This window comes from Eubalaena glacialis, chromosome 15 (assembly GCF_028564815.1).
Source record: "Eubalaena glacialis isolate mEubGla1 chromosome 15, mEubGla1.1.hap2.+ XY, whole genome shotgun sequence".
In the NCBI taxonomy this organism is placed as follows: Eukaryota; Metazoa; Chordata; class Mammalia; order Artiodactyla; family Balaenidae; genus Eubalaena; species Eubalaena glacialis.
Window position 1 is genome coordinate 34,792,441 of NC_083730.1, and position 13,839 is coordinate 34,806,279.

Consider the following 13,839-nt stretch of genomic DNA (forward strand, 5'->3'; position numbering starts at 1 on the left):
AGGAACCATCCCTGCCTGCTAGCAGGCCAATGTTAGATCCAGGACACCCAAGACCTGCAACCACCCAACTCTGAACATAGCTATACCCAGAAGTGGGTCAGGACTAGCCCTGGGACATCCCAGGGTCCACCCACTAACAGCCAGCAGTCTCCACATAAGGCTAGGTCTGGCAACCAATGACTGGAGGCCAACAACACCTACCAGATCATCCAGAGTAGTGAGCCCACCACAAAGCAAAGGCTCACACAACCAACACAGGTGTACCACTAGAGAATATAGCTCTGATGACCAGAAGAGAATACACAGCTGAGATGCATAGGATGTCTTCTATAAAAGGCCAATTCTCAAAGGTTGGGTAATGTAACCAACCTACCAAATACATTGCAATAAAAACAGCAAATTCAATAAAATTAGGTGACAGAGAAATGTATTAAAAATAAAGGAACAAGATAAAACCCAAGAAGAACTAAGTGAAATAGGTATAGGCAATCAACTCAATAAAGATTTCAATGTAATGAATGTAAAATTGTTCAAAGATCTCAGGACAAGAATAAATGAACAGAGTGAGAAGTTAGACATTTTTAACAAAGGGTTAGAAAGTATAAAGAAAAACCAGAGATGAAAATTACAATAACTGAAATACAAAATACACACGAAGGAATTTACAATAGATTAGTTGATACAGAGGAATGGATGAGAGAGCTGGAAGACAGAGTAGTGTAAATCACTGAAGCAGAACAGAAAAGGAAAAAAAGCATTAAAAAAAAAAGAATGAAAAGAAAAATAAAAAGAAAAGCTTAAGAAATTTAGGGACAACATCAGTGGCACTAACATTCATATTATAGAGGTCCCAGTAGGAGAAGAGAGAGAAAGGGGCAAAGAACATATTTGAAGACATAACATCTGAAAATTTCCCTAACATGGGATAGGAAACAGACATCCAATTCCAGCAAGTACAGAGATTCTCCAAAAGAATCAACTCAAAGAGGACCACACTAAGATACACTGAAAGTAAAACAGCAAAAACTAAAATTAAAGAGAGAATATTAAAAGCTACAAGGGAAAAGCTACAAATTTCCTGCAAGGGAACTCCAATAAGCTATCAGCTGGCTTTTGAGCAGAAACTCTGCAGGCCAGAAGAGAGTGGCACAATGTACATAAAGTGATGAAAGGAAAAAACCTACAACCAATAATCTCTCCCTGGCAAGGTTTTCATTCAGACTTGATAAAGAGATCAAATTTTTATAGACAAGAAAAAGCTAAAAGAGTTCAGCATCACAGAACCATATTTATAAAAAAATGCTAAAAGGACTTCTTTAAGCAAAAAAAAAAAAATTACAGAAAAAAATGCTGATGGGTAAAGGCAAATATGCAGTAAAGATAATAAATCAACAATGTATAAAGCTAATAGAAAGGTTAAGTCAAAAGTAGTATAATTATCTGTTTCTGTAATAAGTAGTTAAGGGATACACAAAACAAAAAAGATGTAAAATATGATGTCAAAACCAGGACCAGGAAGTGTGGGTGAGGGGGAAGTAAAAATAAAGGGAGGGTTGTTAAAATTAATTTGAACTTAAGAGATCAGCAATTTAAAATAATCATATATATATATATAGAGAGAAAGATTGCTATATATAAGCATAATAGTAACCAGAAACTATAATCAATAATAGATACACCAACAAACAAGAGAAAGGAATTCAAACATAACACTAAAGACAGTCATCAAATCACAAGGGAAGACAGCAAAAAAGAAAGGAACAACAAAAACAACAACAAAAAACCCTACAAAAAAATCCAAAACAATTAACAAAATGGCATGTGTATACTTATTAATAGTTACTTTAAATGTAAATGGACTAAATGCTCCAATCAAAAGACATAGAGTGGTTGAATGAGCACAAAAACAAAACCAAAATATATGCTACTTACAAAAGACTCACTTCAGATCTAAACAAACATGTAGACTTAAAATGAGAGGATGGAAAAATGTATTCCATGCAAATGGAAATGAAAAAAAAAGTTGGGTTAGCAATACTTAAAACAGACAAAATAGACTTAAAAACAAAGTCTCTAACAGGAGACAAAGAAGAACATTACATAATGATTAAGGGGTCAATCTATCAAGAAGAGATAACAGTTTTAAATATATATGCAACCAACACAGGCACACCGAAATACACAAAACAAATATTACAGACATAAAGGGAGAAATTGACAGTAACACAATAACATTAGGGGACTTTAACACCCCACTTACTAAGTGGACATATCATCCAAACAAAAAATCAATAAGAAACACTGGCCTTAAACAACACATTGTCCAAAGAACTTTATAAATATATATATATAACATTCTGACCAAAAGCAATAGAATACACATTCTTTTCCAGTGCACATGGAACATTCTCCAGGATAGATCACACTCTAGGCCACAAAACAAGCCTCAGCAAATTTAAGAAAATTGAAATCATATCAAGAATCTTTTCCAGACACAATATTATGAGACTAGAAACCAGCTACAAGAAACAAACTGCAAAAATACACAAATTTGTGGAGGCTAAACTAAACACTATTAAACAACCAATGGGTCACTGAAGAAATAAAAATAATAAAAAGCACCTGGAGACAAATGAAAATGAAAACATAGTTATATAAAATCTATGAGATGCAGCAAAACTGTACTAAGAGGGAAGTTTATAGTGATAGAGTTCTACCTCAGGGAACAAGAAAAATCTCAAATTAGCAACCTAAGTTTATACCAACAAGAACTAGAATAAGAAGAACAACAAAACCAAAAGTTAGTAGAATAAGAGAAATCAGAAATATCAGAGCAGAAATAAATGAAATAGAGTTTCAAACAACAGTACAAAAGATTAGTGAAACTCAGATATTGGTTTTTGAAAACATATAAAAAAGATAAATCTTTAACCAGGTTCACCAAGAAAAAAAGGGAGGAGAGCCCAAATCAATAAAAAGAGAGATGAAAAAGAAGTGACAACAGGAACCATAGAAATGAAAAGGAACATAAGATATTACTAGGAATCATTATAGGCCAATAAAATATAACAACCTAGAAGAAATGAATACATTTCTAGAAATGTAAAATCTCTTCAGACTGAACCAAGGAGGATTTAAAAATATGAACAGACCAATTACCAATAATGAAATTGAATCAGTAATAAGTCAACTCCCCCCCCCCCCCAACAAAAACAAAAGCCCAGGAGCAGATGGCTTCACAGGTGAATTCTACCAAATATTTAGAGAAGAGTTAACACCTATCCTTCTTACACTATTACCAAAAAAAAAAAAAAAAAAAAAAAAAAAAATTACAGAGGAAGGAATGCCTTTGAACTCATTCTACAAGGCCAGAGTTTCCCTGAGGCCAAAACCAAACATCACACACAAAAATTTATAGGCAAGTATCCCTGATGAACATAGATGCGAAAATCCTTAACAAAATGTTAGCAAATGAATTTAACAATACTTTAAAAATAGCATGCATCATGATCAAGTGGGATTTATCCCAGGGATGCAAGGGTGTTTCATTAAGAATAGGTATACAGTAAGGGCCTTATATATGAATGAGTTCCATTCTGAGAGTACATTCATAAGTCCAGTTTGTTTGTAAGTCCAACAAAGTTAGCCTAGATACTTACCTAAAACAATTGGCTATATAGTACTGTACTGTAATAGTTTTATAATATTTTCACACAAATAATACATAAAATACAAACAAAAAATAAAGAAAACATTTTTAATCTTATAGTACAGTACCTTGAAAAGTACAGTAGTACAGCACAATAGCTGGCATACAGGAGCTGGCATTGGGTGAACAGGCAAGAGAGTTATTGACTGGAGGAAGGAGAAGAGGTGGGAGATAGTAGAACTGAAGGATCATCAGCAATAGGAGACGGAGGGCAAGCTGCAATTTCACTCACGCCTGATGTTGATGGAACTCACGTTCACATCTTTGAAAGTTCACAACTTGTAGGTTCATATGTAGGGGACTTACTGTAATATGATCATCTCAATAGAGGCAAAAACAGCTTTTGACATAAGTGAAAATTGTATTTGCTAATTTATTTAGAGCACATGATAGGATACTACTATAAATAAAGAAAAATGATATATGTTATATATGAAATACACTAAAAAAAACACATTATCACACAGAGTAATTCATATTTCTATTGGCTGAATGGAAAAAAATAAATTACTATTTGGTTCCCTCCCCAAGGAAAAACCAAATCATCTTGCTTTGTAATACTTAGAATAATTTGTCTCCAGAAAATCCAAAATTTTTTGAGTTGTATTGAGCAGCCAGCACTCCCTCACCCACACAAATAACTGATGCCCATAGAAGATAATGGTTCATCCTCCATAATTTCAGAATTATGGTGACAAATGTTCTTTCCTTCATTAAATTCTATCCAGGTTCCCTGAACCTTTCAAATACTTCTCAACTTTCTGACTTTTGTTTCTGTCTTTTCACTGTCCAGTTTTATCAAGAATCCTGCTACATTGGTTTAGCTTGAATTCCCCACCTTCCTACCTCATCACCCTTAATATCTAATCAGGTTCCTCAACCTCCACTACCCCCAGGTGATGTCTGATCACCCTGGTCTGCCTTCAGTAAGAATGCTTCTAGGTAGGTTTAGCCAGAATCCCCCCTTACTCTTGTTATTTTCCAGCCACCAATCCCCACCCTGCACATTGGCTATAAATTCCCAGTTGTCCATGCTATATTTGAAATTGAGCCTGGTTCTATACTGAGATCCTTTCTCCCCTGTTACAACAATCCTTAATAAAATCTGTTTTTATCACTTTATTATCCAATTCTGTTTTTTCTTTACCAACAACCAGACAGAAATTAGAGTGTTCCTGACTTATAAACTACTGGTATATATTATGCTCCAGTGGTTACCCTAATCCCAGGTTGCCTCTTTTCCAATATATCCATCATTCATTTATTTACCTAACTAAGCTTTTTTAAGCATTATATTCCTTATGTTTCTCTTTGGCCTCCAAGGTCCAATGGTTACCCACTTGCTTTCACATCAAATCTATACTCATCTGTCTGATTTTAACACCCTATGCAGTCTGATACTATGCTACATATCCCAATTTATCTCCAATGAATACTGAATATTCACTCTATATTCTAATGGGGTCACATGTCTTATGGCTTGATCATATAAATTGTCTCCTCTCACCACTGTGCCCCACACTTGAAATTTTTCAACGTAGTAGAGAATTTAGTGATTATCAGCTGTGACCTTTTTACTCTGCAGATAAGAAAATCAGGTCCCAGAAAAATTGTGAAGACATCATTTTCTCATAAGGAATTGAAACACAGCCAGGTCAGAAAATTCAGTCTTCCAATCTCTTTTACATTGTGTGGGAAGCTGCCCTTCTCCTTTAGTGACCTGAATTACACATGCTCTTCAGAGTCAGTGCCATTTTTCTTTTAATTTTTCTTCTAGTTTTACTGAGATATAATTGATATACAGTACTGTATAAGTTTAAGATGTACAGCATAATGATTTGACATACATACATCATGAAATGGTTACCACAAGTTTAGTAAATATCCTTCATCTCATATAGATACAAAATTAAGAAATAGAAAAAAACTTTCTTGTAATGAGAACTCTTAGAATTTACTCACTTAACAACTTTCAAATACAACATACAACAGTGTGAATTATATTTATCATGTTGTATGTTACATTCCTAGTACTTATTTATCTTATAACTGGAAGTTTGTACCTTTTGACTGCCCTCATTTAATTTCCTCTCCTCCAATCCTCACTTCCGGTAAACACAAATCTGATCTCTTCTTCTATGAGTTTATTTGTTTGTTTTGAGATATAATTGACCTATGATACTATGTTATTTCATGTTACACAAAATAATGATTCAACATTTCCATACATTTCAAAAGGATCACCATGATAAGTCTAGTTAAGATATGTCACCATACAAAGATATTACATAGTTATTGACAATATTATCCACACTGTATATTTCATACCCCCGACTCACCTATTTTGCGACTGGAAGTTTGTACCTCTTACTCTACCTCACCTCTTTGTTTCCAGCCTCCACCTCCTCCCTTCTGGCAACCACTTGTCTGTTCTCTGTATCTGTAACTCTGTTTCTGTTTAATTATGTTTATTCATTTGTTTTGTCTTTTAGATTCCACATATAGTAAAATAATACAGTATATGCCTTTCTCTGTCTGATTTATTTTACTTAACATAATACCCTCTAAGTCCATCCATATTGTGGCAAATGGAAAGATTTCAATTATTTTTTATGGCTGAGTAATATTGTTTTATATCTATATATCTATATATATCTCACATTTTCTTTATCCATTCATCTAACAATGGGTACTTAGGTTCCCTCCATATTTTAGTTATTGTAAATAGTGCTGTAATGAACATAGGCATGAATATATATTTTCAAATTAGTGTCTTTGTTTTCTCTGAGTAAATATCAAGAAGTGGAATTGCTGAGTCACATGGTGGATTTATTTTTAATTTTTAAAGGAACCTCCAATAATGTTCTCTATAGTAGCTTCACCAGTTTACATTCCCACCAACAGGGCATGAGGATTCCTTTTTGTCCACATCTGTGCCAACATTTGTTGTTTGTTGTCTTTTTCATAATAGGGATTCTGAAGGTGTGAAGTGATATCTCATTGTGGTTTTGATTTGCATTTTCCTGTTTATTAGTGTTGTTAAGCAACTTTTCATGTACCTGTTAGCCATTTGTAAGTCTTCTTTGGAAAAATGCCCTTTCAGATCTTCTGCCCAGTTTTTAATTGGTTTGTTGTTGTTGCTGTTGAGTTGTATGAATTCTTTGTGTATTTTGTATTTTAACCATTATTGGATTTGTTGTTTGCAAATTTCTTCTTTCACTCTTTGGGAGGCCTTTTTGTTTGTTAATAGTTTCCTTCACTGTGCAAAAGCTTTTTAGTTTGATGTAGTCCCATTTGTTTGCTTTTGCTCTTTTTTTCTCTTTCTCAAGGAGACATATCCACAAAAAATATTGCTGAGACTGATGTCAGAGAGCACACTCCCTATGTTCCCTTCTATACGTTTTATTTAAGTATTTAATCTAAGTTGATTTTATTTTTGTGCATAGTGTGAAAGAATAGTCCAGTTTGATTCTTCTACATGTAGCTGTCCAGTTTCCCCAAGATCATTTACTGAAGAGGCTATATTTTCCCCATTATATATTATTGCCTCCTTTGTCATAGATTAATTGCTCACACAAGTGTGGGTTCAATTCTGTGCTCTCTATTCTGTTCCATTGATCTATGTGTCTGTTTTCGTGACAGTACTATACTGTTTTGATTACTGTAGTTCTGTAGTATGTTTTGAAATCAGGGAGCATAATACCTCCAGTTTTGTTCTTCTTTCTCAAGTTTGCTTTGGCTATCTTTTGTTTCTCCACACGAATTTTAGAATTCTTTGTTCTAGTTCTGTAAAAAATGCATTTGGTATTTTTGATAGCGATTGCATTGAATCTGTTGATTGCCTTAGGTAGTATGGTCATTTTAACAATATTAATTTTTCCAATCCATGAACATAGTATATCTTTCCATCTGTTTGTACCATCTTCAATTTCTTTCATCAGTGTCTAAGAGCTTTGCAAGTACAGGTTTTTCACCTCCTTAGTTAGATTTATTCCTAGGTATTTTATTCTTTTTGATGCAGTTGTAAATGGGATTGATTTCTTAATTTCTATTTTTTATAGTTTGTTGTTAGTGTACAGAAACACAACAGATTTCTGTATATTAATTTTGTATTCTACAATTTTCCTAAATTCATTGATGAGTTCTAGTAGATTTTTAGTGGCATCTATAGGATTTTCTATGTAGAGTATCATGCCATCTCCAAACAGTGACAGTTATACTTGTTCCATTCCAATTTACATTGCTTTTCTTTCTTTTTCTTGTCTAAATCCTGTAGTTAGGAGAACCAATACTATGTTTACAAAAACTGGTGGGACAGTATCCTTGTGTTGTTCCTGAATTTAGAGGAAATGTTTTCAGCTTTACACCATTGAGTACAATGTTAGCTGTGGGCTTATCATATATGACACATTATGTTGAGGCATGTTCCCTCTGTATCAACCTTGTTAAAAGTTTTTAAACTACACAGTTAAGTTGCCTTCTTTCACGATGCATTCTTGTAGGTTTTATCAGAAGGAAAGTAGCTCCCAATATGAGTGACCTCCAGGATAAACAGGAAGCCAGCTGTGATAATAATATCTTTTAGTGGATTTCTATTACCAGAGACAGTCATGAAACTTTAAGGCTTTGAGGAAGTACATGTCAAGCAGATGGGGAAAAAGGCAAACAGACTTCTCTGGGAAAGAAATTTGATTCATCCAAAGACAATAAGATTCAGCCTTCATTTCTTCTTAGAAAAAGGCAAATAATTGAAGGTAGAGAACATTAGATTGCTCTCTAATTGATGCAAATTTTAGTGATATATATGGCTACATAAAAGTTAAACTAGGCCTGGCCTTACATGTGCAGGAATGAGTAGATAACAATATAAAAGCTTTATCCATTTAGTTTAGAGATTTGATCTCCTTTTCCTTTTGTTTCAATCCTCCATCCTTCAAACTTCACTCTCCATAAAGTGTATATCATCAAGGAAATGGTAACATTACTTTAAAAACATTTAGCTTAAACTAAGTAATTAACCAAATGATAATATAATTATCTACTGGGCTCTGATCCAGGCACCATCCCTAGTGCTTTAAAGTATACAAGGCTGAACAGTCCTTATCTCAGGTAGTTTAGAGCCTACTGATAGGAATGAGAGCAAAGCACATGAATTACAATAGAAAGAAAGAATTATAAGTGCCAAAATCTGGGAGCTGTTAAGTACTGAGCATGTTTGGCAAGAGGGAACACAACTAGAAGAGAGCTGTTAAAAACCATTTTCATAAAATCTTTGAAATAGATAAATATACTTGCAGTGGTACAAAGCTCCACATCTCAAGAAAAAAAAAAAAAAGTGGCAAAACAATACTCTTTCCCAAAACTGATCCAGACTAGTCAACTTTACACCATAATTCCTGTCCCTATTGGTCAGTCCAAAATACTTGCCCCACCTCTGATTGTGGCTTTCATACCTACCCCTTTTAGATTTGTTGTTTCATATATACCATATTTCCAGTTACCTATGGATAGTTCCTTTTAGTGCAAACCTATATGAGACAAAATGGCCCTTAAGTTACTTACTTTCTTAATTAACTTCTTTCTGTTATTACTTCTGTTGTTGTTTTCCAGGCTCCAGAGCTACAAAATCTGGAGCCATATTTTGTTTAATTTTTCCTTTCTTGGCTAGGCAGTGTGGCATGATGTGTCTCTGATTTTCTAATTGCTGGGTAATTGATAAATTATCTACCAATTCCTGTAGCTTTTATCTAATTGATAAAAGCTACAGGAATGCACCTTGAAATAAGGCAATTCTAGGAATTTGACCATACTATTTAGTATCTCTTTATTTTGATTTTTTAAATATTCAAAGTGGGAGTTGATAACATAGACCACAGAGGTAGGGCATGTGCAAAAGCCCAACCTATTTCCTAGTATTGATTGAACCATCAATAGCGTTTTCCCACTTCCTGTCTCTCTTACACTCAAACTAGTGAGCATCAAGTTTTTCTTCATATTTCTCTTCTCCCCAATTCTTTGTATCTTTACCTTTCATTTAAGTATTTCACCTTCTATTTCTAATCCTATGGAAAAATCAGGGTTACTGCAAAATCCTTCAAGAATTTCCCCCTGCCTTCAACCTCTCTTCTCTCCATTACTCCTACTATTGCCAGACCAATCCTGGAAATGAACTGGGCTGCATGTTGCTTTCCTCCTTTCTCTTGAGTTCTTGGTTTACTGTCACATCAAGTCCAAAATCTTGTAGTCATGGGTCAATAACCTGACATCACTCAACAACAGGAACATGCCACCCCTTTACATGAGCTATACTCATGTGTCTTTCTGTAACATCATTTCCCAACTTAAGTATATATCACAGTCTCACATCACATGTCCTGCACTTCCTCTCTAACCCCACACTTCACGCCACCTTGCACATCCAACCACTGTCCAGTCTTGTGTCCCCCACAGGGCTCAGGAAACTTCAGTAATGACTTACTATTTGAACAGAATTGTCACTCTCTCTTCCCCTGGGAAACCTGCTCAGATACACTCTCTTTTGAGTTCCCCTAATATGTGCTCCTGGCTACTATTTATGTGTTGATTTACTTCTTTCATACTAAGAAGATAAATTTGGTGCAGAGATGTGGTTGTAGTGGGTATAGTAACCAGTATAGACAATGTTATGTGTGTTGTACCGGGAAGCAGTTGAAAGGCTGGTCTGATTATAGTGCTAGCCCATTCATACAATGTAATACCACTAGTTGAATGCAGTGGAGAGCTGGTTCTGTCCCTAAGTTTCCAAATATCTGCTCAAAATTCTTACTCTGATAATCAAGCAACTGGGATAGGAGACTAATCAAAACTTCTTTATTTTCAGTATTAAGAGAATTTTTACACTATTTCATTATAAATTTCATTATAAGAAAGCATATCAAAGGGAACTGATCAAGCTGCAGCATTGTACTCAGAATAGCTTGGAAGATATTGGAAACGTTTATGTTTACAGCATTTTACAGTTAGTCCATTTCATATATATTTTGTTATTTACAGATAACAAATAGAATCTCTTAATGTTCCTGAATAATTAACCAACAACTTTTATTTATAGCAGGATGCAAATGAAGATGTTCATATTCAAGATACACAGAGCACAAAGCACAGGGATCTTGAATTCATGGATGAATGAAGATGAAAGCAGCATGTTGAACATAGCATTTTTCCTTGAAAAGTGATTTCCGTATTTTATGTTATTAAGTTGATACATAGCTGCAGATCTGCTCAATTCTCTGGGCTCCATCAACCTCCAGTGCATCTTTCAGTAAAACACACATATATATGCTATGAAAGAATTGGTATGGATAAGGTCATCTAAGAGGAAGTATTCTCTGCATTCATTGGGATAACTTAATTATACCTGTTTTATTGGTGGCAAGATTCTCCTATTTGGAGAAAAAAAGCTTAATAATTTTCTGATTGAGCTTATTTAAGAAATGCTCTCACACATATTTACTGCAGCTCAAAGAGGATTTCATGCCTGTGCCCTCAGGAAAATGTTACGTTCTTCAGGATTTGTACCAGAGATAATAGGCTTAATTTGCATTTTTAAAATTTATCAAAACATTTTCACTGCTCTTTGCTCATTTGATCCTTTCTACAGCTTTGTAAGACAGGTTAAGTGTGTGTCCTAATCTCTCTTTGACAAAGAGGAAATCGAGGTGCTGAGGGGTTAGATAATTTGTTAGAAGACACACTCTAAGTGAGTAACAGACCTAGAAGCTGTGTACTATGTCTTCCAGATTCTGTGCTTTCAGATTATATAGATGACTTTTGAACATAAATGCAAAGTTTTGTACCCTTACATAAAAGTACAAAACAAAATCAACCAAGGAGCTTGGTAAAACTCTATGATGCTAGAACCTCATACCTGGAGACTACAATTCAGGTCAGATGTGAGGCCTACTGTATCTATTTTTAAAATGACATATATGTGACTTTGAGTTTGGTTAACCAGTACTATTGAATATTCACTCATCCATTTATCCAGTGTTATTCTTTGTGAATTTCACCTTTATGTACTTTGCCTGTCTTCCTAACAGGATGTTGGGCTCTTTAAAATTTTTTAGTCTTATGTCTATGGTGTAGGTATTGTTGAAATAATCAAATTTACTGTTCTTTTCTTTTGTTTCACATATAAAGAAACTTCTCCAGTCCAAATTTTAAAAAAAATCTTAATTCAAAATCAAAAAATATTTTGTTTCTTACAACAAAATTGAATCCATATCTAGAAGAGAATTTATAAATGGACAATAAACATAAATGATATTCAATATAGCTCATAAATAAATACAGATTAAAGAAACAAGATACTGTTTTTACCCTAAAATCTATAAAAGATAGAAAACTTTGATGGTAAGTGGCATTGGTAAGAATGAGGGGAAATAGGCACTTTTGTATAATGTTGGTGTTATTGGTACAATGTCTTTCGTGGTGAAATTGGCACTATTTCTCAAAAGTAAAAATGTATGTTCTCTTTGATCTAGCAGTACTACTTCCCAGGTATACATAAATTTGTGAAACATGGATGTCTAAAAATATACATTGTTGCATTGTTTGTAATAGGAATAAAAGGAGGATATCTAGATGCCTGTTCATCGACAACTATTTAAATAAAATATACTATATGCATAAAAGGAATTATGATGCAACCAGGGAAAATAATAATCAATACTTGTGTATGCTTAAATGGAACAATTCCAAGTTATATTGAATATATTATATTCAAGGTATATTAAGGTTCTTAAGGCTTAATTAAGATTAAAGTAAAAATAGGTATATTATGTTCCTATTTTAGTATAAAGAGGTGTATAAAGGTGAAATGTATGTCTCTGGCTGTGTATACGTAGACTGTTTCTGTAAGGATAAAGAAAATATTAACTCATGCATTTGGGAAAAAAACTAGGAGTTTGAGGTGGAAAGAAAACTAAATTAATTTTATATACTTATACCATTTAAACATTTTGCAATGTACATTTATTATTCTTCAATAAGCACTAGACAATTAAAAATAAGTTTAATGCTTAAAATAATAATTGACAATTAGACTGAACAGTAAATTGTAAAATAGGTCTTTTCCAGTTTAGTTTGCACTTTTATTATGACTTAAACCATATACAACTGATGCAACAAATCTATTTATATTTTCTGAAAGATTCCATATATTTCTATGATGATTCTATCATTTCTATATGAAAAATGTAATTAAAAGTTGGGGAAATATCAGTTAGCTATTTCAATCCATGCTTCTCTAGTCGATCCATATCAACTGTGGGATTCTGATTGAGGCATAGGGTTTTCAAAATAAAAGAATGTCAGAAGTATGAGGGACCTCAGACATTTTATAATCTAACCTTGTTTTGGAGATGAAGAAACTGGGTCCAGTAGGATTTTTTTCCCCCATGTTAGTTTGTTTCACTCACATGGTAAAATTTAGGATTGAGTTAAAGTAAAATTTAGTATTTAATAAATTGAAATAGTGAGGGTCAAAGAATATGAATTATTCAAACCAGCTCTACATTAGCTGGCTATCTACCATTGGATAAGTTTCCTTTTCTCTCTGGGCTCATTCTTACAGCTTTGAAATGATTGGCTGAATTCAGTGATACTGTTTGCATTTGTTCCATACTGACGGAAAACACTTTAAGAGATTCACCAACTCAGGACCTTATTAACTTTATTACTTTCTCTGGACTTGTATGCGTCTCAGTTTTCCAGAATTTCTCGATCTATGTAAATGCTGCCATCCTTTAAAAGTCAAGCCATGTTAAATCAAATTGACATTTATTTTGACATTTACTCTGATCAGGTTTTGTTTTTTGTTTGTTTGTTTGTTTCACAATATGGTCTCATGTTGTTCTTTTATTGTTTAGCATGGCTTGTTCCACAGCTAGAGTCTAAGTTTTATATTTCCCATTGCAAGTGTCTAATTAACCTTTGTGTTTTTAACACGAGGTTCAGAATAATAGTGAATGAAAACAGATATTTCAGAGTAAAATAAGTATTTCATATCACAAGTCAAGCCAAATATTGAATTTTCAGTTGCCAGGCAATTTAGTTTAGGTGGGATGCAACATAAAAACTGATACAGTTAT

General features: G+C 33.7%; 1 protein-coding gene across 1 annotated transcript in view; it reads left to right on the forward strand.

Annotated features, from left to right (window-relative positions):
* RIT2 (Ras like without CAAX 2) overlaps positions 1-13,839 on the forward strand; it is a 567,177-nt gene that overhangs the window by 244,520 nt on the left and 308,818 nt on the right.